The sequence below is a fragment of the Pongo pygmaeus genome, chromosome 3, assembly GCF_028885625.2.
Source record: "Pongo pygmaeus isolate AG05252 chromosome 3, NHGRI_mPonPyg2-v2.0_pri, whole genome shotgun sequence".
NCBI lineage: Eukaryota > Metazoa > Chordata > Mammalia > Primates > Hominidae > Pongo > Pongo pygmaeus.
The window spans coordinates 85,519,625-85,543,601 of record NC_072376.2 but is presented as its reverse complement, the minus strand read 5'-3'; the positions used below and the strand labels follow the sequence as shown (position 1 = coordinate 85,543,601).

At 39.3% G+C, this 23,977-nt stretch overlaps 1 long non-coding RNA gene across 1 annotated transcript in view; it reads right to left on the bottom strand.

The window, feature by feature from the left end:
- Positions 1-5,268: 5,268 nt before the first annotated feature.
- The window catches only part of LOC134739440 (uncharacterized), a 110,742-nt gene continuing 92,033 nt past the window's right edge, over positions 5,269-23,977 (bottom strand). Inside the window, exons 5-6 of the long non-coding RNA XR_010126067.1 lie at positions 13,919-14,043; positions 5,269-6,676 (exon numbers count right to left, since the gene is read on the bottom strand). This is a non-coding gene — a long non-coding RNA (uncharacterized LOC134739440). The remainder of the gene's footprint in view (positions 6,677-13,918; positions 14,044-23,977) is intronic.

Sequence of the window (23,977 nt, the reverse complement as noted above, 5' to 3'; positions counted from 1 at the left end):
CTTTATTTCTTTCTCCTGCCTGATTGCCCTGGCCAGAAGTTCCAACACTATGTTGAATAGGAGTGGTGAGAGAGGGCATCCCTGTCTTGTGCCAGTTTTCAAAGGGAATGGTTCCAGTTTTTGCCCATTCAGTATGATATTGGCTCTGAGTTTGTCATAAATAGCTCTTATTATTTTGAGATACATCCCATCAATACCTAATTTATTGAGAGTTTTGAGCATGAAGGGCTGCTGAGTTTTGTTGAAGGCCTTTTCTGCATCTACTGAGATAATCATGTGGTTTTTCTCTTTGGTTCTGTTTATATGCTGGATTACATTTATTGATTTGCATGTTGAACCAACCTTGCATCCCAGGGATGAAGCCCACTTGATCACAGTGGATGAGCTTTTTGATGTGCTGCTGGATTCGGTTTGCCAGTATCTTATTGAGGATTTTTTTATCAATGTTCATCAGGGATATTGGTCTAAAATTCCCTTTTTTTGTTGTGTCTCTGCCCGGCTTTGGTATCAGGATGACACTGGCCTCATAAAATGAGTTAGGGAAGATTCCCTCTTTTTCTATTGATTGGAATAATTTCAGAAGGAATGATACCAGCTCCTCCTTGTACCTCTGGTAGAATTTGGCTATGAATCCGTCTGGTCCTGGACTTTCTTGGTTAGTAGGCTATTAATTATTGCCTCAATTTCAGAGAATGTTATTGGTCTATTCAGGGATGCAACTTCTTCCTGGTTTAGTCTTGGGAGGGTGTATCTGTCCAGGAATTTATCCATTTCTTCTAGATTTTCTAGTTTATTTGCATAGAGGTGTTTATAGTATTCTCCGATGGTAGTTTGTATTTCTGTGGGATTGGTGGTGATATCCCCATTATCATTTTTTATTGCATCCATTTGATTCTTCTCTCTTTTCTTATTAGTCTTGCTAGTGATCTATCAATTTTGTTGATCTTTTCAAAAAACCAGCTCCTGGATTCATTGATTTTTTGAAGGGTTTTTTTGTTTTTTTGTGTCTCTATCACCTTCAGTTCCTCTCTGATCTCAGTTATTTCTTGCCTTCTGCTAGCTTTTGAATGTGTTTGCTCTTGCTTCTCTAGTTCCTTTAATTGTGATGTTAGGGTGTCAATTTTAGATCTTTCCTGCTTTCTCTTGTGGGCATTTAGTGCTATAAATTTCCCTCTACACACTGCTTTAAATGTGTCCCAGAGATTCTGGTATGCTGTGTCTTTGTTCTCATTGGTTTCAAAGAACATCTTTACTTCTGCCTTCATTTTGTTAAGTACCCAGTAGTCATTCAGGAGCAGGTTGTTCAGTTTCCATGTAGTTGAGCAGTTTTGAGTGAGTTTCTTAATCCTGAGTTCTAGTTTGATTCCACTATGGTCTGAGAGACAGGTTGTTATAATTTCTATTCTTTCATATTTGCTGAAGAGTGTTTTACTTCCAACTATGTGGTCAATTTTGGAACAAGGGCAATGTGGTGCTGAGAAGAATGTATATTCTGTTGATTTGGGGTGGAGAGTTCTGTAGATGTCTATTAGGTCCGCTTGGTGAAGTGCTGAGTTCAATTCCTGGATATTCTTGTTAACTTTCTGTCTCAATGATCTGTCTAATGTTGACAGTGGGGTTTTAAAGTCTCCCGTTATTATTGTGTGGGAGTCTAAGTCTCTTTGTAGATCTCTAAGGACTTGCTTTATGAATCTGGGTTCTCCTGCATTGGGTGCATATATATTTCGGATAGTTAGCTCTTCTTGTTGAATTGATCCCTTTACCATTATGTAATGGCATGCTTTGTCTCTTTTGATCTTTGTTGGTTAAAACTGTTTTATCAGAGACTAGGATTGCAACCCCTGCTTTTTTTTTGTTGTTGTTTTCCATTTGCTTGGTAGATCTTCCTCCGTCCCTTTATTTTGAGCCTATGTGTGTCTCTCCATGTGAGATGGGTTTCCTGAATACAGCACACTGATGGGTCTTGACTCTTTATTCAATTTGCCAGTCTGTCTTTTAATTGGAGCATTTAGCCCATTTGCATTTAAGGTTAATATTGTTATGTGTGAATCTGATCCTGTCATTATGATGTTAGCTGGTTATTTTGCTCGTTAGTTGATACAGTTTCTTCCTAGCATCAGTGGTCTTTACAGTTCATCATATTTTTGCAGTGGCTGGTACCAGTTGTTCCTTTCCATGTTTAATGCTTCCTTCAGGAGTTCTTGTAGTGCAGGCCTGGTGGTGACAAAATCTCTCAGCATTTGCTTGGCTGTAAAGGATGTTATTTCTCCTTCCCTTATGAAGCTTAGTTTGGCTGGGTATGAAATTCTGGGTTGGAAATTCTTTTCTTTAAGAATGTTAAATATTGGCCCCCACTCTCTTCTGGCTTGTAGAGTTTCTGCCGAGAGATCCACTGTTAGTCTGATGGGCTTCCCTTTGTGGGTAACCCGACCTTTCTCTCTGGCTGCCCTTCTTTCATTTCAACTTTGGTGAATCTGACATTTATGTGTCTTGAAGTTGCTCTTCTAGTGGAGTATCTTTGTGGCATTCTCTGTATTTCCTGAATTTGAATGCTTGCCTGCCTTGCTAGGTTGGGGAAGTTCTCCTGGATAATATCCTGCAGAGTGTTTTCTAACTTGGTTCCATTCTCCCAGCCACTTTCAGGTACACCAATCAGACATAGATTTGGTCTTTTCATGTAGTCCCATATTTCTTGGAGGCTTTGTTCATTTCTTTTTACTCTTTTTTCTCTAAACTTCTCTTCTTGCTTCATTTCATTCATTTTATCTTCAATCACTGATACCCTTCTTCCAGTTGATCAAATCGGCTACTGAAGCTTGTGCATTCGTCTCGTAGTTCTCATGCCATGGTTTTCCACTCTATCAGGTTATTCCAGTTAGCCATTTGTCTAATCTTTTTTCAAGGTTTTTAGCTTCTTTGCATTGGGTTTGAACTTCCTCCTTTAGCTTGGATAAGTTTGATCGTCTGAAGCCTTCTTCTCTCAACTCATCAAAGTCATTCACCGTCCAGCTTTGTTCCATTGCTGGTGAGGAGCTGTGTTCCTTTGGAGGGGGAGAGGTGCTCTGATTTTTAGAATTTTCAGCTTTTCTGCTCTGTTTTTTTCCCCATCTTTGTGGTTTTATCTACCTTTGGTCTTTGGTGATGGTGACGTACAGATGGGGTTTTGGTGTGGATGTCCTTTCTGTTTGTTGGTTTTCCTTCTAACAGTCAGGACCCTCAGCTGCAGGTCTGTTGGAGTTTGCCAGAGGTCCACTCCAGACTCTGTTTGCCTGGGTATCAGCAGTGGAGGCTGCAGAACAGTGAATATTGCTGAACAGCAAATGTTGCTGCCTGATTGTTCCTCTGGAAGGTTCATCTCACGAGGGATACCCAGGCATGTGAGATGTTAGTCTGCCCCTACTGGGGGATGCCTCCCAGTTAGGCTACTCGGGGGTCAGGGACCCACTTGAGGAGGCAGTCTATCTGTTCTCAGATCTCGAACTCCGTGCTGGGAGAACCACTACTCTCTTCAAAGCTGTCAGACAGCGATGTTTAAGTCTGCAGAGGTTTCTGCTACCTTTTGTTTGGCTATGTCTTGCCCCCCAGAGGTGGAGTCTACAGAGGCAGGCAGGCCTCCTTGAGCTGCAGTGGTCTCCACCCAGTTCGAGCTTCCTGGCTGCTTTGTTTACCTACTCAAGCCTCAGCAATGGCGGGTGCCTCTCCCTCAGTCTCGCTGCCGCCTTGCAGTTTGATCTCAGACTGCTCTGCTAGCAATGAGCAAGGCTCCGTGGGCATGGGACCCTCTGAGCCAGGTGTGGGATGTAATCTTCTGGTGTGCCGTTTACTAAGACCGTTGGAAAAGTGTAGTATTAGGGTGCAAGTGGCCCGATTTTCCAGGTGCCATCTGTCACCCCTTTCCTTGGCTAGGAAAGGGAATTCCCTGACCCCTTGTACTTCCCAGGTGAGGCGATGCCTCACCCTGCTTTGGCTCACACTTGGTGGGCTGCACCCACTGTCCCGTCCCCACTGTCGGACGAGCCCCAGTGAGATGAACCCAGTACCTCAGTTGGAAATGCAGAAATCACATGTCTTCTGTGTCACTCACACTGGGAGCTGTAGCCTGGAGCTGTTCCTATTCGGCCATCTTGGAACTGCCTATGTGTCTGTTTTCTAATTGTTCAGTAAGTAATTCCTCTAAAGCCTCCAGTTTCTCTTTACTTAGCAGCCATTGTTCTATCCAAATTGGCTTATCTGTTAACCGTTTTAAAGGGAAAAGTTCTGGAGGCTTAACAATGGCTGCTATCAAAAATGATATCCTAAACCTTGGCGAGAACTTTGTCTTTCCTCTTGAAGTGGTTCCTTCAAACTTTGTAAATTTTTCCTAGTCCCATACCAAGGACATACCCCATTTCATGCATCATATGTTGACTTTGAGGGCTATATAATTGTTCTGGAATTAGAACTTGTGCTCCCCATTGTAATAAATCTCTTCCTCATAAATCTATAGGTACAGAAGTTACAATTGGTTGAATAGTCCCAAGTTGTCCACTGGGCCCTTAACAATGCAAAATATAACTACTTTGATATACTTCAGGGGCTTTACAAGTCCAATTATGTTAAATTGAGCAGGTTGAATTGGCCACGCGGACAGCCAGTGCTATAAAGAAATGATTGAAATGTCTACTCCTATATCTACCAGACCTTTAAATTTCTTTCCCTGAATAGTTATTTCACAGGTAGGACATTTATCAGTAATTTGATTCACCCAATAAGCTGCTTTGCCTTGTTTATTTGTGCTTCGAAATCCTCCTGTTTGTTTAATTTCACTTTTCCCCATTTCCACATACGGCATAATCAGGAGCTGTGCTATATGCTCTCCTGGCTCTGCTTTCCAGGGAACAGAAGTGGATATAACAATTTGAATTCCTCCATTGTAATCTGAATCAATGACTCCTGTTTGTACTTGTACCCCTTTTAAGTTTAAACTAGACCTTCCTAGAAGTAATCCTATCGTCCCCACTGGCAAGGTTCCACAGACTCCTATTGGGACCTTTGGCGGGGGTTCCCCAAGCAGAAGGCTCACACTTTTTTGCAGCATAAATCTACTGTGGCAATACTGGCTGTGAGGGGGACAGACATTGTACATGGATGAGGGAATGGCCTAAGCTGGAAATGCCCCGGTTTGGAATGGGGCCCAGGATGGGCCCCTCATGGCGTTTCCCAAAATCAGGTTCCTGTCTTTATCAAACTTAGAGTGACAATGACTAGCCCAATGTTTTCCTTTTTTATATTTTGGACATATTTCAGGCTCAGCAGTTTTCTTTTTATCCTTATCTGGCAGCCTGACTCGCTGATTGTTTCTACATTCTTTTTTAATATAACCATGCTTCCCACAGTTAAAACAAGCTCCAGGAAATGGAGTATTTCCTTTACCCACTCTCAGTCCTGCCATTACCTGGGCTAGCAGAGTAGCCTTATGCAGATTACCTCCAATACCATCACAGGTCTTGATATAATCAACTAAATGTGCTTTCCCTCTAATAGGTCGCAGAGCAGCCTGGCAATCGGGATTAGCATTGTCGAAAGCTAATAACCACAACACTATATCCTGAGCAGCCAAATCTGCAATCACCTTTTTAAGAGACTCCTGTAACCAAGCTATAAAATCCATGTATGGTTCTGTTGGTCCCTGTTTTACAGCACTAAAGGAAGGGTATTGTTCTCCACCTGAAGTGATTTTTTTCCCAAGCTCTAATGCACACTCCTCTAAGCTGTTCTATGGCATAGTCCTGCATGACCACTTGTGCATCTAAACCAGCCCAGCCGCCGACCCCTGAAAGTTGGTCTGCAGTTACATTAATTTGAGGTTGGGTCTGGGCATTGTGAGCAGCCTGAATGGAAGCTTCATCTGCCCACCAAGTTTTAAATTGTAAGAAGTGAGCAGTACTTAGACAAGCTCAAGTAAGAGCATCCCAGTCGGTAGGAATCATCGACTGGAAAGAGCAACATTCTTTAGCAGTCCCATTACAAAAGGAGAACCTGGTCCATATTGACTAATAGCTTGTCTAAATTCTTTGAGTAATTTAAAAAGAAAAGACTCAAATGTAGCTATAATATTTCCCTGTTGATCTGCGGGGTGTACTCTAACAGGGAACTGCCAAGCCTCTAAATCACCCTCTCTTCTAGCTTGCTGAATTCCTGCCTGAACAGAGCAGAGAGTGGTCGCTCGAGGTGCTGCTCGAACAGAGTCACTAGGGCAACTACTTTCACCCAGTGTCCTCTGGAAAAGAAAGACCTGGAGGGTCAGGACACTCTTTTTCTTCAAAATAATGAGAGGGTGCACAAGAGTAGGGATGAACCTCTTCCTCCTTTGCCACTTTAGCTTTAGTTGGCAAACAAACCTGCCCTGTTACTTCTTCTGTTACTTCATTACACTTTCCTTCTTCTTCATCATCAGTGTGAAAAGGTTCCAAGGTGGAATGAACCAGAGCCCACACTAGTCCCATTGTTACCCTGATGCTTCCGAGCTCCCCTCTTACTCACCACAGGGACTGCTTAAGAGTACTCGGGTGTACTCCAGCTTAGTTTCACATTCTCCAACCGTCACTCTGGTGACCCTTCGACCTGGGTTCAAGCCTCCACATTGGGCAACTCTTGCTGGGACCAGCTCAGTTGTGGAGACCCTAACCCAGTGGCGCTAGAGGAATTAAAGACACACACAGAAATATAGAGGTGTGGAGTGGGAAATCAGGGGTCCTCACAGACTTCAGAGCTGAGATCCTCGAACAGAGATTTACCCACATATTTACTGACAGCAAACCAGTGATAAGCATTGTTTCTATAGATTGTAGATTAACTGAAAATATTTCTTACAGGAAACAAAGGGAAGGCCAAAATTAAGGGATGGGTCTGGCTAGTTATCTGCAGCGGGAACATGTCCTTAAGGTGCAGATTGCTCACGCTATTGTTTGTGGTTCAGGAACACCTTTAAGCAGTTTTCCACCCTGGGTGGGCCAGATGTTCCTTGCCCTCATTCTGGTAAACCCACAACCTTCAGCTTGGGCATCATGGCCATTATGAACATGTCACAGTGCTGCAGAGATTTTCTTTATGGCCAGTTTTGGGGCCAGTTTATGGCCAGATTTGGGGGCCCGTTCCCAACATAATAGCAAATTCAAGGTTCAATGTGGGGTCAGGCACGGTGGCTCATGTCTATAATGCCAGCATTTTAGGAGGCCAAGGCGGGTGGATCACTTGAAGTCAGGAGTTTGAGATCAGCCTGACTAACATAGCAAAACCGAGTCTCTACTAAAAATACAAAAATTAGCCGGGCATGGCAGCACATGCCTGTAATCCCAGCTACTCGGGAGGCTGAGGCAGGAAAATCGCTTGAACCTGAGAGGTGGAGGTTGCGGTGAGCCAAGAGTGCACTACTCCACTCCAGCCTGGTGATGGAGTGAGACTCTGTCTCAAAAAAAAAAAAAAAAAAAGTTGATTGTGAATGAGATGTATAATAAAATGGTTCCTCTAAAATCTTACCTTCTACAGAGCTTATATTCTAAGACACTCACATAAAAACCACTTATTGAATATGGTTTTTGAATAGCATCTATGGCCAAGTGCTATTAATTAATTCAACAATTTATTAAGTGCATATTGTGTGCCAGGTGCTACTCAGTGTGCAGAGATAGGCACTCCACACACAAAGATTAAAGAATATCAAAACACAGGAGGGGAAAGGGCACTCTAGGAAGGCATCTAGATTTAAATTTTATATTACTATTTACTAGCTGTCTGATATTGGATACATTTCCTAACCATTTTCAGCTCCAGTTGTCTTATCTGTAAAAGGGGATGATAAACGTACTCCTTATACTATAGGGCTTTCTGAAGATTGTTCTGGTCATTATATGGAGAGTGGATAGTAAGGAGGCAACACAGGAAGGAAGAAGGGAGAGTTAGGGAGCTATTGCAATGGTTCTAGGAGAGTCCAGGGTCATGACAGGAGTGGTGGGAAATCAGCAATCAGGATATATTTGGGAATTAGAACCAATATGACCTGATGGGTGGTGGTTAATTTGATGTGGCATATGAGGGAAAGAGCAGAATCAAGGATAACTACTAGTGTTTTGGCTGAAGCAACTGCATCAATGATAGAGTCATTTGATTGGACTGGTAAGACTGGAGATTTCTAGGAGAAAATTGGGTTCTGTTTTATATATGTTATATCTGAGTTACCTATTAGACATCCAAGTAGACTCCAAATAGGCATTTGAACATATAGATTTAAACTCAAGGGAGAATCTGGAGCTAAAGGCCTAAACACAAGAAACAGCAATGTATTGATTGGTATTATACTATGAGACAAAATTAATTGATTAGTGGAGAAAGTAGAGAGACCAGCCTGGGTAACACAGCAAGACCCCCTGCTCTACATTAATAGATAAATAAATAAATAAATAAATAAGGCAGCTCTTTTTATAAATTTTGCTATAAAGGGAAACAGAGAAAGAGGTCTTGGGCCAAGTGAGTACTTTCAAAGATGGTGGTGATATCTATATTCTGATGGAAAAATCCAAAAAGCAAAGCAAAAATTGATGATGCAGGAGGAAGGGGCTCAATGAAGGAGAAAAATCTTGAATAGGCTAAAGGATATGAGATCCCACATACAAACTGAAGAATAGAGTTTAAACAGAAACCAGGACAGTTCAGTCATTTAAGGAGAGAAAGCAGATTGCAGAAATAAGGGCAGGGAGCTGGTAATTTGCGGGTTGGAAAGATGAGGAAGTCCTCTTCTGTTTGTTTCTATATCCTGAGTAAAGTAAGAATCACAGCTTAGAGCAATGGGAAAGGGAGAGATATCCTGATTTCTAGATACTTTTTCTCCCTGGGGGTCTGGGTCACTTCATGATCATGTGACCTGTGCAACGGCAGAGGGCTCTGCACCCAGAACGGGCCCATGCTTGGTTTAGAGCTCTGCTGTTTCTGGCTTCAAGTTCTTAATCACTTTTGAACAAGGAGCCTCCATATTTTGATTTTGTACTAGGATGAACAAATTATGTAGCTACTCCTGCTAGAAGCTTTTGAATCTTTGTCATCAGCATACTAGAATTTCATCAAGTACCTTGCTATGGGTCTTTTTCAATCATTCCACTGAATCCAAAATTGGTCTTTTTCAAAGAGTAATTAATGTCCTTCCACACTAAGAAACTTTCTTGAACTCCTTCATTGGTAATTTCCTCCTTTTCATCTTTCTGCAAATCCTATATTCTGGATATTAAAGCTCTTGTACAAATTCTCTAGTTTTCTTAAAATTTTCCTCCCATTACCCTCCTATTTTCTACGTCTTTGTATTTTTGTTCTACTTCCTGGGCAATTTCCTTATCTTCCAACTCAAATTCTGTCAATTTTTTTCTTCTGTCATATTTTTGTTTTATTTTTTATTTCTTAGGTAACCATTCATGTTTCTAAAGCATTCTGTTTTTGATTCATAGATTCTATGATATTTAAGATTAACTGTAAATTTTTGTTTTTGTTTTGTTTTCTTTTGCTACTAGCATTTTCTGTTTCTTTTGAATTTTGTTTCTATGTTGTTTTGTTCTCCATCTCCGGCATAAAAGACTCCTCTCTAATGTCTAGTGATCCTTGGTTTTGCATACACACTTAAAAAGAAGACAGTAAATGTTATTTGAAAAATTTGTAAGCTGTGTGAAACTTATTGACTGTGGGCTTTGCTGCAGGATGAGTAGAATTCAGATATTTTATTGTTTTTACAGAGTTTAACTAGTTTCCTAAAAAAGTAAGTTTCCCTAACTGGCTGCTTAGATATATATAAGTCTGGTAGCCAATGTTCTGGAGATCAGTGGAGAAAAGGGAACTGACATCTCACTATTTAAAATACTGACTTTATTTATTTTCCCTGTTTTCAATATGGCGACTTGTTTTTCTTCCTCCTGAGTCCAGAGATTTTTCTGGTTCAACAACTTTATTGAATAAATCTTGTTGCCTGCTGTAGTAAGGGAAGGGTTGTCACCTAGAGGCACAGAATTTGAAGGAAGATCTGAAGAGCTAACTGCTCTTTTATTATCACTTAATCCTTCAGTTATCCCTATCATCTTTCATATTCACCTATAAAGTTACCAGTTTCTCCCAGTTCTGATGATATACTAAATTTCATGGCATATATGAGTTGAATTTTTATTGGAGTCTATATTAGTTTGCTAGGGCTGTCATAATAAGGTACCAAAAACTGGATGGCTTAAAACAACTGAAATTTATGAGGCCAGAAGTCCAAAATCAACATGTCAGCAGGACCATGCTGTCTTTGAAGGCTCTAGTGCAGGATCTGTTCCAGGCCTCTCTCCTGGCTTCTGGTAGCCTCAGACATTTCCTGGCTTGTAGATGCTTCATTCCAGTCCTTCATTTTCACATGGTGTTCTCACTGTGTTTCTTCACATCATCTTCTCTTGGTGCTTGTCTATCTCTGTACCCAAATTTCTTCCTTTATGAAGACATCAGTTATATTGGATTAACGCCCACCTAATGACTTCATGTTAACATGACTAAATCTGCAAAGACTCTTGTTCTAAATAAGGTCATGCTCTGAGGTAGCAGAGGTTAGGACCACAACACATCATCTTTTAGGGGACACAATTCAACCTATAACAGCTTCTCTCTCCCCTACTTCTCTTAGGTTTCAACTTTCTCTAGTCTGTTAAATCTGTTAGGTCTTTTCTATATTTCCAGATTTCAAAATGTTGTTGAATACTTCTTCGGTGTTGTGACTTCCTTTCTAGTTCTCTTTGTCTTTATATGTTTATTATGCAAAAGATAAATATGTATGCTCAATATGCTACACTTAATTTCCAGAATACTTTAAAACTTAAATCATATTACATTAATGCCCAGCTCAACCATCCAATGTTTTCCCATGACACTGAGAATAAAATCCTAAATCTCTATCATCACCCACAAGGATCAGCCCCAGCCTAACTCTCTGAAGGCATCTCCTAACTCTCTGCCTTCACATGCCCCACTCCAGCCACATGGACTTCTTGCTATTCTTTAAAATTGCCAAGCATGTTCCCACCTCAAGCCCTTTGGATTTGCTAGTTTCTCCTCCTTCAAATATTCCTGAGGCTTACTCCCTCACAAGATTCAGGTTTCTATTCAAAAGGCTCTCACGGAGAAATAAACTTGCTTGACCATTGTCTTGGTTTGGTTTCTTCCAAAACCAACTCTAAAACCAGAATTGGGTAGAAAGAGTCTATTTGGAAGGCAATCCCTGAAAGCAGAGTAAGGAAATAGGAAGATGAGGCAAGGAAGAGAAGAAAGCCAATTAAGAGTGTGCTGATGGGTGGGTCACTACTGTGGGCACCTGAGACTTCACACCACTGGAGACACTTAAGAACTATGACCAACTCCATCTCTCACTAGTTGAAGAGATTCCTTCTGGGGACATTAGTTCCCAGTCTGCCCATGTGTTGTCAGAGCTGGTACCTGAGGCAGAGAACATAATAGGCTCCCAATGAACATTTGTTGAATGAATAAATGGAATGTGTAGAACTTTCTGGAGATACCAGGTAGAATAAGTATAAAAAAGAAATCTAGAAAAAGATGTTAAAGCTTATTATTGATTTTTAAAAACTATCTACTTAGTAATTGAAATTAATGGTAAAAAACAGACAAACAAAAGCAAGCTGGGCACGGTGGCTCACATCTGTAATCCAACAAGTTTAGGAGGTTGAGGCAGGAAGATTGCTTGAGGCCAGGAGTTCAAAACCAGTCCTGGCAACATAGCCAGACCACATATCTACAAAAAAATTAGAAGGTTAGTAGGGCATGGCGGCATGCACCTGTAGCCCCAGCTACTCAGGAGACTCAGGCAGGAGGATTGCCTGAGCCCAGGAGTTGAGGCTGCAGTGAGCTATGATCACACCACTGCACTCCAGCCTGGACAACAGAGTGAGACCATTTTTTTAAAGGAAAAAAAAAAAGAGAAAATAAGATAGAAGATAGTACTATAGAATGCTTCTATTTGTTTTCGGTTTTTAAAAATATATTTATGTATAATATTACTTAAGTTACGAATCCTCTGTCACAAAAAGACTTCAAAATACAGTAGCTTAAATAAGATTCAAACGTATTTTCCTCTAATGTTACATCCAGATACAAGCAGTCTGAGACTGATAGGGCAGCTATCCTTGACATGATAATACCTATCTCTAGATTCAAAATAGCTGTTCTACTCTCTCCACCCGCTAGCTAGTGAAAAGAGGGGAAAATTCTAGGGGAAAAAAAAATAGGCCCATTTCTTGTTTTGTTTTTTTGAGACAGAGTCTGGTTCTGTCGCCCAGGCTGGAGTGCAGTGGCGCAATCTCGGCTCACTGCAACCTCCACTTCCCAGGTTCAAGGGATTCTCCTGCCTCAGCCTCCTGAGTGGCTGGGACTACAGGCACGCACCACCACGCCTAGCTAATTTTTGTATTTTTTGTAGAGATGGGGTTTCACCACGTTGGCCAGGATGATCTTCATCTTGACCTCATGATTCGCCCTCCTCGGCCTCCCAAAGTGCTGAGATTACAGGCGTGAGCCACCGCGCCCAGCCAAGGCCTTTCCTTTTAAAGAAATAACCCAGAAAAGGCACGCATTATTTTTACTCATCCCATTGAGTAGAACATAGTCACATAGCCAAACCTAGATGCAAGGGAGCCTAGAAATGCAATCGTTCACTAGATGTGCCTAGATAAAACTAGGGAGTCGATGCTTAAAGGAAGAATGGAGAATGGTGATTGGAGGGTAAGTAACAGTCTCTCTCACACATAAATATACTTGAACATAAACAATTTTGGAAGAATAAGAATTTCTGGGAAGTTAGAATGAACTCCCAGAGGTCTGGATTAGAGAACGGCTTACCTATTTGGTAAATCATTTTGTATTATTTGGAATAATTGCTGAGTATGTATATGCTACAGTTGGATGTTTTCTCCCCTAAAACTTATGTTGAAATGTGGTCTCCTGTGTTGGAGGTGAGGCCTGATGAGAGATGTTTGGGTCAGGAGGGCAGATCACTTATGAATGCCTTGATACCATTCTTGAAGTAATGAGTAAGTTCTTGCTCTGTTAGTTCCCAAGAGTTGGTTGTTTAAAACAGCTTGGCACCTCCCCACCCCTTGCTTTCTCTCTCACCATGTGCCCTCTCCCCTTCACCTTCTGCCATGAATGGTAGCAGCCTGAGGTTTTCACCAGATGCCCAATTTTACAGCCAGCAGTCGTGAACCAAATAAACCTTTTTGCTTTATAAATCACCCAGCCTCAGGTTTTCCTTTACAGCAACACAAATGCATTAAGACAGAATATTACTTTAGTGGTATTAAAAATTTATTGTTGCCACTGTCAGATGCATGATAAAAGTTTAGCTTTTTGTTTACCATAACTGGTCACACATTCTCTCCCCACTGAGTAGCAGGAAAAGGGATAAAATTTTAATTTTTGAATTGTGGTATCTTTATCCCTCAGACTCTCAAAAGAGTGTGAAAATTCTGACTTTTTTGTTTTATTTTGTTTAAATGTCTACTTTCAAGTCACTCCCACCTCTAGAAACTTTTGCTGAGTGGCATGAAGCTACATGGATAGCGAGGGCTCATGTGCTGTCATGGCACTGTGGAAAGTGGTAGGTCTGCACTAGTGCTTGTCTTCAGATGTGTACTGCTCCTGAAGCGTGGTTGGTAAGGACCCATGTCAGACAATTTGCTCTCTGTCACAGATTTTGGAGAAGGATGTTCAGGAGTGTGAAAGACACCCTGTCTCTGCACATTCACATTGCTCCACCTATTTATTCTGTTGGGGCTGCCCCATACAGGTCTCCCTGCAAAGTGGTTAACACTTAGCACACCAAAGGAATGGGGCTAACATCCCTCTGCCCTCAACATCCACTCACCAGAATAAATGTTCCCATGCCTTCAACTGATTTAGTACTTCTTTCCCCCAGGATTTCAGCATGAAAAGAAGCAGTCAAGACATGTGTATCTCATTGCTTTCTTACTCTCTCCCCTTATCATTCTCCTGGGGACAGAACAGGCAGATTCAGGTTTTCCTCTTTTTTCCAATCCCTCTTTTCCCCTAGAATAGCAAACTTCATGGCCTAGCCATCATCCTTAGAGGCAGTACCATTTCAAAGCTGGGAAAAAATGCAACAACCTAAGTTACCAGACGTGGTTCTTGGTATGTTAATGGGAGCTACACAATTTGGAAATTCTTTTTCTTTCTCCACTAAGACTAGATTTCAAGATTATTATAAGAAATCCTTTTTGGTAGTTGGGAGTGGCACCACTGTATTTTTTTTTTTTTTTTTTTTTACTTTTTATTTAAAATTTGCAAAACTGCACAATAGTAAAGAAAAATTTTTAAATTGTTTCATCTATAACTCACCTTTTTCTGCTGGACTTTTTTTAAAAATAATTTCCACTTTTATTTTAGATTCAGGAGGTACATGTGCAGTTTTGTTACATGAGTATATTGCATGATGCTGAGGTTTAGAGTATGATTAATCCCATGACCCAGCTTGTGAGCATGGTACCCATTGGTAGTTTTCCAGACCCTTGCTCTTTTCTCTTATTCCCCCCTCTAGTAGTCTCCAGTGTCTATTGTTGCCATCTTTATGTCCATGAGTACCCAGTGTTTAGCTCCTACTTATAAGTGAGAGTATATACTATTTGGTTTTCTGCTCCTACATTAATTCACTTAGGATAGTGGCCTCCAGCTGTATCCATGTTTCTGCAAAGGACATAATTTTGTCCTTTTCCATGGCTGCACAGTATTCCATGGTGTATATGTACATTTTCTTTATCCAGTCCACCACTGATGGACATCTAGGTTGATTCTATCTCTTTGCTATTGTAAACAGTGCTGTGATGAACATATGAATACATGTGCCTTTTTGGTAGAATAATTTGCTTTTCTTTGAGAATATACCCAGTAATGAGATTGCTGGGTCAAATGGTAGTTCAATTTCTAGTTCTATCAGAAATCTCCAAATTGTTTTCCACAGTGGCTGAACTGATTGACGCTCCCACCAACAGTGTATAAACATTCCCTTTTCTCTGCAGTCTCACCAGCATCTGTTATTTTTTGACTTCTTAATAATAGCTATTTTGACTGGTGTGAGATGGTATTTCATTGTGGTTTTGATTTGCATGTCTCTGGTGATTAGTGATGTTGAGCAGTTTTTCATACATTTGTTGGACACTTCCATGTCTTCTTTTGAGAAGTGTCTGTTCATGTCTTCTTTTGCTTGTTGAATTAAGTTCCTTCTAGATTCTGGATATTAGACCCTTTGTTGGATGCATAGTTTGTGAATATTTTGTCCCATTCTGTAGGTCCCAGCTACTTTGGAGTTTGAGGCAAGAGGATTGCTTAAGCCCAGAAGTTGGAGCTTCAGTGAACTATGATCAGCCACTGCATTCCAGCCTAGGTGACAGAGTGAGACCCTGTCTTTAAAATATATACATAGATAAAATTTAAAGATCCATGGTTTTCATTGTTAAATGCTTTGCATTAAAAAAACGCTTTTTTCATTTGGAAAAGTAAATATTATCTTATAATTATTTTCTTACTTTAGTTCAACAACTGAAAAGTCTTTCACAGTTAAAACTGTCCTTGTTTAGTGACAGATTTATAATTGACTCACATTTTTATTATTTTTAAAAGTATTTCAAAATTTAACTTTTTCTTTTGAATTTTCTAGTTGAAAATATAGTGCTTATGTTATCATAGTAAGTAAAGAATCAGAATATATTCACTGTATATATAATTATATTTTTAAAAAATAGATATAATGGGGTGTGGGTATAAACTAGAAGAAAAAACATTGTAATGTGATAACATTTGTGAAATTGAACCAAAAATTTTCCCCCTTGAAGTTACCAGATAGTCTGTAATGTAGCTATAGCAATCCTATAGAGAAATAGTGTTTTTAAAACAGACAAAAATAGATCCTATAGATTTTCTTAATGTAATTTTCTGATCTTTTTCTTCCATCTGGTGGTCTCAAATTACAAATTATTTCCAATGTTTACTCAGTTACATAACTGTATACCAAGAGTTCCAGATGGCTTTTTACAACAAAGTTAAAGAAATGTTTCTGCTAAACACATTTTATGAAGGATTTCAAAAGACAAATGATGCAAATACATTTTGACAGAGAGACCTAACACTTTGGAATATGTAAATCTTTATTCCTCTCTGGAGTATGTGGGAATGCTCTGTAACACTATTTAAATGATGAGAAAATAATGTTGGGTATACAAACGTAGTAGGGAATAAGAGAACTTGAATTCTAATCTCTCTTCTGCTCTAAATTGCTCTGCAATTTGAACAGTTTCTTAACCTATCTGAGCCTGTTGTCAGATGTAAAACCTGGAGAGCATCAGTTTCTCTCTCACATCACATTGCTGTTAGGCAAAGTTAAAGACTGCATTAATTAACGTTATTTTAACATTATTGGTTTTGAATCAGTAGCCAACCATCCAAAGAGAACTAGAATGTTAATTTGAAAAGTGTCTTATTAGCAGCAATATTAAAATGACCTAATTCAGTTGCACAAGTTTAATGGAAATTAGAATTGGAGAGAAAAGCAGCAAGTTTAAAAAGAAAGTAATAAAAAGAAGAAAGTAAGTTGAAAAATACCACAGACTATTCAAAAGAAAGGCTCAGAGTTATTCAGAAATATTAGCTTTAATTAACCATAAAATGTATATACTAATTATCTATTAGGAAATTGTGCAGTGCAATAGGTTTGTCCAGATAATGTCTACCCCTTCTAAGGATCTGCAAGTGAATTTTCTAAAATTCATGTATTCAAACAACGAATCTTTTGTAAAACAGTAATAATAATGCCACAGGTTTTTTGTTGTTCTTTTTTGTTTGTTTTGTTTTGTTTTGTTTTGAGAGGGGGTTTCACTCTTGTTGCCCAGGCTGGAGTGCAATGGCACGATCTCAGCTTACTGCAACCTCCGCCTCCCAGGTTCAAGTGATCCCCCTGCCTCAGCCTCCCGAGTAGCTGGGATTACAGGCGTGCACCACCACTCCCAGCTAATTTTTTTGTAGTTTTAGTAGAGACACGGTTTTGCCATATTGGTCAGGCAGGTCTCAAACTTCTGACCTCAGGTGATCTGCCCGCCTAAGCCTCCCAAAGTGCTGGGATTATAGGCATGAGCCACCGCGCCTAGCCCACAGTTTTTTTTTAAGTATTACTTAAAGTCTTACAAAAAGTGTTGCTATTGTAATCAGATTGAGAATGTGTTTTTGGAGGTTAAACAGGCATCTAGCATATTGCTGTCATTCTTTTACTAAGACAATATATCATTAACAGTGGCTTAAGTTGATATGGTCTGCTATCTTTTTCTATTCATACATAAACATGCAGCCTTTTGTTCATGGATGCCCATTCTGTCAGCCTGTTGTAAGATCCCAATTTATGTTCATAGAACTGAATTGAGCTAACTATACAGGTCTTTGACTACGACTTAGTACAGAGGCTTGTGCATAGAAAGCTATCCAGTTTAAATATGGGCCAAAAGTCCTGCAGAATTGCTGCTGCTTCTTGCAGACAATTATTTAAACATCGAATGCATTTCAAATGGTGTATAACTTATAAGGCAAGAAATGTATAAGTAATACAGTTTCTATAAAAGAGATAGAAAATAGCACCGTAAAAAATTTTTTTCTTCTACTTGTAGCAATCAGAAATGTCTCAAAGTGAGTATAACCCACACAGTTACTATTGGGGAAAAAAATTGCAATTCTTAGGTACTTTAGAAAGAAATTAAAGGTGAAGATATTATATATCTAGAGAGAGTGTTTTGCATTACCTTTGTGCACCATTAAGCAACCCAAATTATTTTTGTCAACCAGTCAACATTTCAACCATATCTGGCTTCTTGGTATTTATCCAAATGTTTGTTTTTTTACATCATGTTGACTCCACAGCCACAGTAATTTTTAAACACTCAGTTCCTCTACCTTTGGACTTCAGGGCACTAATATACGGCAGGCATTTCAACAATGTTTTATATGACAGAAAAAGTATTCCATAGTGGTTTAATATGGAAAATTATAATAAACAGCTAGCATTTACTGAGCACGTATCTTGTGCCAGGCACTAGCTTTCACGCGTATTATTTTATTTTACCCTTAGAGCAAAAAAGAAAATTGAGCATTGGAGAGGTTAGGTAACTTATCCAAGGCCATAAGCTTAGTTAATAAATAAGCCAGGACTCAAACCCAGATCTAACTTAATCACTTATCTCTCAACATTCAACATCCTGTTATCGCAAGAGCAGTTCACTAACCGTTACAATAAATTCAGTGTTTCAAGAATGCAGTACATGCTGACAAAGACATGGATACCATAGCTTCTTCAGTCTTCGATAGATAACCATTATTTTATCTGTGTTCAGAGCTATAACTGAAGAAGTGGGAGGAGCAGGAGAAAGAAGGGGAGGAGAAAAACAACAAGAACAAAATGAACAAGAACAGGAAGAAAGAAAGAAAAAATTAATTTAATATTTTTCCCTTGGAAAATAAAAGCTAAATTCCAAGAATATACCGTTTGGATCATATTGGTTAGCTCTTAAGTTACTGTCTCTCTGATCTAAACCCATCCTTCTCTTCTTTATTTTGTAAAGTTGGGACAGAAACTTTGAGAATTGCGTTTCCCCTTTGTCAGTTAATTCCTGTTAATATCTGCCAAAGACAGCTGCAGAAGAAGATTATAAAGCAGGAGGCTGACCAATATATTTTAGAAAGAAATAATATGAATAACAGCAGCAGTAGATAAACTGGGGGGAAAAAAGAGGCAACAGAGAAATTCATTAAACAAATAAAATAAATCTTTAAAAATACTAATAAAATTTGAAAACTTCTGGCACAATTGATCAAGAAAAAAGAGAAACCACAAAAAAAAATTGAACTGAATAAAAGGAATGGAGAAGTAGAGCTACAACAGAAATGAAGAAAGAATACTGAGGGTTTCTGCCTCAAGGAATGGCAGATGATTTCGCTCTTATGAATACTCTAACTCCCAATGGAAAATGGAATAGAGACAAAGTAGAAATGTGGGATTATTGGAACATATAATAAAGAAAACTTCCAACATACACAAAATAGATTAGCATAATGAATCTTGAAAGAAGTTGGAAATTAAACATTGGAGGAGAGAACACTACCATAGCTGCTGGTATTTCTGGGATGGCAAAATAAGGCTAGTTCTGGGAATATATAAAGAAAGTGGAAATTGGAACCAAATGCTTCTTCAACATAAAAAGCCATTGCTAGGGTGAAGCTGACACAAACAGCCAGCTAACAGAAAGGAGCAAACAAAATTGGAAAATATTCAAAACACATAATGCATAGTGATAGTGCAAGTGTGTGCCAAATGTGCCCTCATACACTGTTTATGGTAATATTAATAGTATACAATCTTTCTGAAGGCAATGTGGCAATATGTTTCAAAACCATAAAAACGTACATACTGTTTCATAAGGTGATCCGCATTTGGTAGTTTGTTTAAGACAAGATTCAGAGATGTGCCCCAAAATTTGCATTCCTAATGGTAATAAAATACATTCAACATGGGAATAGAGACCAAACAATCAACCTGAGCAAGGATTATGCCCAAATCACCTCCTCCAGGAAGCCTTTCAGACAATCTATAATGTGAAGTAGCTACCTCATCCGTGAGCTCCCACTGTCCCCTGCACTTCCCCCCTAATTCACCATGCTTACAGTAGGCCATAAGGTGATGGTTTGATTATTTCTCTTATCCCCATCTGATGGTGTGACCCTTGTGTCTATCTCTGTATCTTCAGCACCTGCTCAAAGAAGGATTCAATAAATATTAATTGAATGAATCAAAGAAAAAAATAGGAAGAAAGGATATTTTTCATGAAAAAGGCATTGATCTGTAGACATGACAAATATATGTAGGGATAAATTCATATTTCTTTTAATTAAAAAAAATCAATAGCCGAGTCTTCTACTCTATGAACAACGTTAAGGCCTGTGCTGAGTTTCTTTCATTCACTTTGCCAGATCCACACCACACCCTTTTCCACCCTGGTCTGTGCTACAGGAAACTGACCTGCATGGACCGTGTCTACTGAATCCCTTGCCCTCTAGGTTCCATGAGGTTCTGTCAGTGGGAAGCCTGGTGGCAGATTGGGGTTGATAGGAGAATGAGGTAAGACTGTTAATTTCCGTGCTCCCTGCCTGCTGGGTCATTGCGAATCATTTGGTCTCTCTTTGGGAAGCTTCAGCTCTGGTTGGACAGTACCCACTCTGTGTTACAGTGTCTGCTCTCTCCCCTTGCTTCTTCAGGCCTAGAAATAATACTGTCTCTCAGGCTGGCTGCAGTGGCTTACACCTGTAATCCCAGTACTTTGGGAGGCTGAGGAGGGCAGATCATTAGGTCAGGAGTTCAAAACCAGTCTGGCCAGCATGGTGAAACCTCATCTATACTAAAAGTACAATAATTAGCCGGGCATGGTGGCACATGCCTGTAATCCCAGCTGCTTGGGAGGCTGAGGCAGGAGAATTGCTTGACCCCGGGAGGCGGAGGTTGCAGTGAGCCGATATCGAACCACTGCACTCCAGCCTGGGTGACAGAGTGAGACTCCTTCTCAAAAAAAAAGGAAAAGAAAAGAAACAATACTGTCTCTCCATCTTGCTAGATCTGGCATAGTTTGGTTTTCTAAATTCTGCCTGCAGGTTTGTAAAAAAGTCCTCTTCTCAAATTACCTAGTTCGAATGGGCCCTCGGATTCTTGCCAGAACCCTGACTATGAAAAGGCCTTCGTTCACAATTCTGAATAAGATCTTGAAAAGGGGACAAATTTTATGGTTGACATTAGAATCCTCTAGTGTTTTTTTAATCCAAAGATATAATGATGGATATCAATAGGATCTTTTAAGGCAGTGTTAATTAGCAGAAATATGCTAACAGTTTTACTATGGGCAAGCGTTAATGCTTTTTAAAATCAATAATATAAACTATAGTTAGAAAATAGCATAAAACAAGCTGTTTCATAGCAGAAAAAAAGCTGTAAACAAGGAAAAACATTATTATTATCAGTTTTCTCTCCAAAGCAATGATGCAATTTAATCTTAAAATTCTAAAGAACAATAAATATTAAGAATCACTAGACAATAGGTGTCTCCATTATGCTATGCATTTTTATATCCTATACTTTCAGTGTTTAGAACAGCACCTTGTACATGAGTACTGAGAAACTACTTATTCAATTAACTAATCAGGAAGAATACTGTAAACAAAACATAAAATATCTTCTGTATAAAAAGGAAGATTTTACACCGAGAATATGAAGTGACAGTCTGGTTATTAATAAAGACATAAGTGACTAAAAGATGGACCTAGAAAATAGTAAATACCCATAAATAAATACATAAAAATGATTGATATGTACATAGACTAAAACTATTGGACTTGTATGAAAACAGTAGATACTATTTGTTAAGTGAATACATCTATTAAGTACTTCACATATACTATTAATAGCTTCAATCCGCACATTCCTGTTACGTGGAGGTAATTAAGGAAGGCCTAGGAGGAGGTGATATCTGTGTTAACCCAGAAAAAAAGGAACAGGAATTGTCCAAGAAGATGAAAGGAGAAAGAAAGTTCCAGGTAGAACACCAGCTTGTGCAAAATCACAGAGACAAGAGAGGAGGATGCATTTCAGGAACTTCAGACATTTCAGTCCTGAAGAAGGGGTGAAAGTTGCCAGGAGACAAAGCAGGATTTTATCATGAAGACCATGGGAAGCCATTATTTCTACATAGAAATATCATTATCTAACATTTGTTTTAGGCATGTGTATGGCAAAGCAGTGTAAAGATGATTTGTTATTAAGACTAAAATGAATAATAAGGGCAAGTAATAAATACACTATAAAGCACAGACACTCGTTCTTATCTTTCTTAGGTTTTTGCTACACTGCTTTTTGCACCCCTGCATTATTATACCAGTCTACATTCTAAGAAAAGTCACCTTTGGCTTTGTGCCCCCCAGTCAGCTGTTCATTCTGTCTGGCAGAGATCCCCATTGGCGTTTATACCAACCACATCTTTTGGAGTTGTACATCCTTTGTCTAATGCCCTAACAAGGCTCTACAGCACTCACTGGGACAAGAGCACCACCTTGTGTTGCGTCACTGACTGTTCACAATTCTCAACATGCTTTGTTTTTGCTTGAGCTAGAGCTACTTGTGGCTGAGGCCTTTGAAGCTTCCTCTCAGGAGTAGCATGGAATAGAAAATTGTTAACAAATATTTTTCCAAATATAACAAAAAGGGAGCCCAAGCCCTTTTTTCAATACAGTAATAGTGCCAATGCCTAACATTAGTATATTGGTTACTACATGCTGGAAAATGCTTAGCTTATGTCCTCTGAACTCTTGCTATTTACTACTGTTTTTAACAGATTTATGCTTTAAAAAATGTTTTTAATACAACTGAAATTATGATCTAGGAGCTAAAAGTCAGTTAAATGTAAACTTACCCTGTTCTGTCTTATAGAATCCCATAGTCAGTAAGTTTTTAAAAAGGATTCCAAGGAGTTCTTTGAAAGTACATTCCTTGATGTCTGCAAGCCTTTGCAAGCAGATCAACTATTTAAACTATTTTAAAAGAATTACTGGAGAAAGAAGTTTTCTTAAATTCCTGGAGAAGGACCATGCATAGATTCTTTCTGCCTCCTCCTCCTTACACCACTCCACAGGCAGTTTTGCCTTACTTTTCTATTTTTCTGGCTTTATTTCTTTCTCATATTTATTGCAAAATAAGCTCCAAATAAGTAGAAGTTTATTACTATTTTCTTAGAGCAGAAGCCAATATACTACCACTAAAAATGCCACTGAACACACATGATGAACATGCAATACAAATTGAAAAATCCATTAATGTATTATTGCTCCCATTTCAAGATGGGAAACTGAAGGTCAGAGAGGATTATAGAAGTTCATACATCTAGTAAGTGGTACAGTCATTTCAAATCCAGGTCTCTTGGACTCAGCACTTGTGACCAAAACCATTATGCTTTATTGTCTCTAACCATAGCATTCCAAATCATAAGCATATATTAATACCAAACACCTGTTAAATATAATCCAAACAAATTATGTGCAAATGTCAAAACTGATAAAATTTGGAAAAAAGTTGATCATTCAAAACTTACTGCAAAACTACAGTAACCAAGTTGGCTGGCAAGATGGCCGGATAAGAACAGCTCCAGTCTGCAGCTCCCAGCAAGATCAATGCAGAAAGCAGGTGATTTCTGCATTTCCAACTGAGGTACCCGGCTCATCTCATTGAGACTAGTTAAACAGTGGGTGCGGCCCACGGAGGGCAAGCTGAAGCAGGGTGGGCCATCGCCTCACCTGGGAAGCGCAAGGGGTCAGGGAACTCCTTTGGAACTGGGTAACAGGCAGAGGCTGGAACAGTTTGGAGGACTCAGAAGACAGAAAAATGTGGGAATGTTTGAAACTCCTAGAGATTTGTTGAATGGCTTTGACAAAAATGCTGATGATGATATGAACACTAAGGTCTAGGCTGAGTTGGTCGCAGATGGAGATGAGGAACTTATTGGAAACTGGAGCAAAAGTGACTCTTGTTATGTTTTAGCAAAGAGACTGGCGGAATTTTGCCCCTGCCCTAGACATATGTGGGACTTTGAACTTGAGACAGATGATTTAGAGTATCTTGCAGAATAAATTTCTAAGCAGCATAGCATTCTACAGATGACTTGGATGCTGTTAAAAGCATTCAGTTTTAAAAGGGAAACAGAGCTTAAAAGTTTGAAAAATTTGCAGCCTAACAATGCAATAGAAAAGAAAATCCCATTTTCTGAGGAGAAATTCAAGCCAGCTGCAGAAATTTGCATAAGTAACGAGAAGCCAAATATTAATCTCCAAGACAATGGGGAGA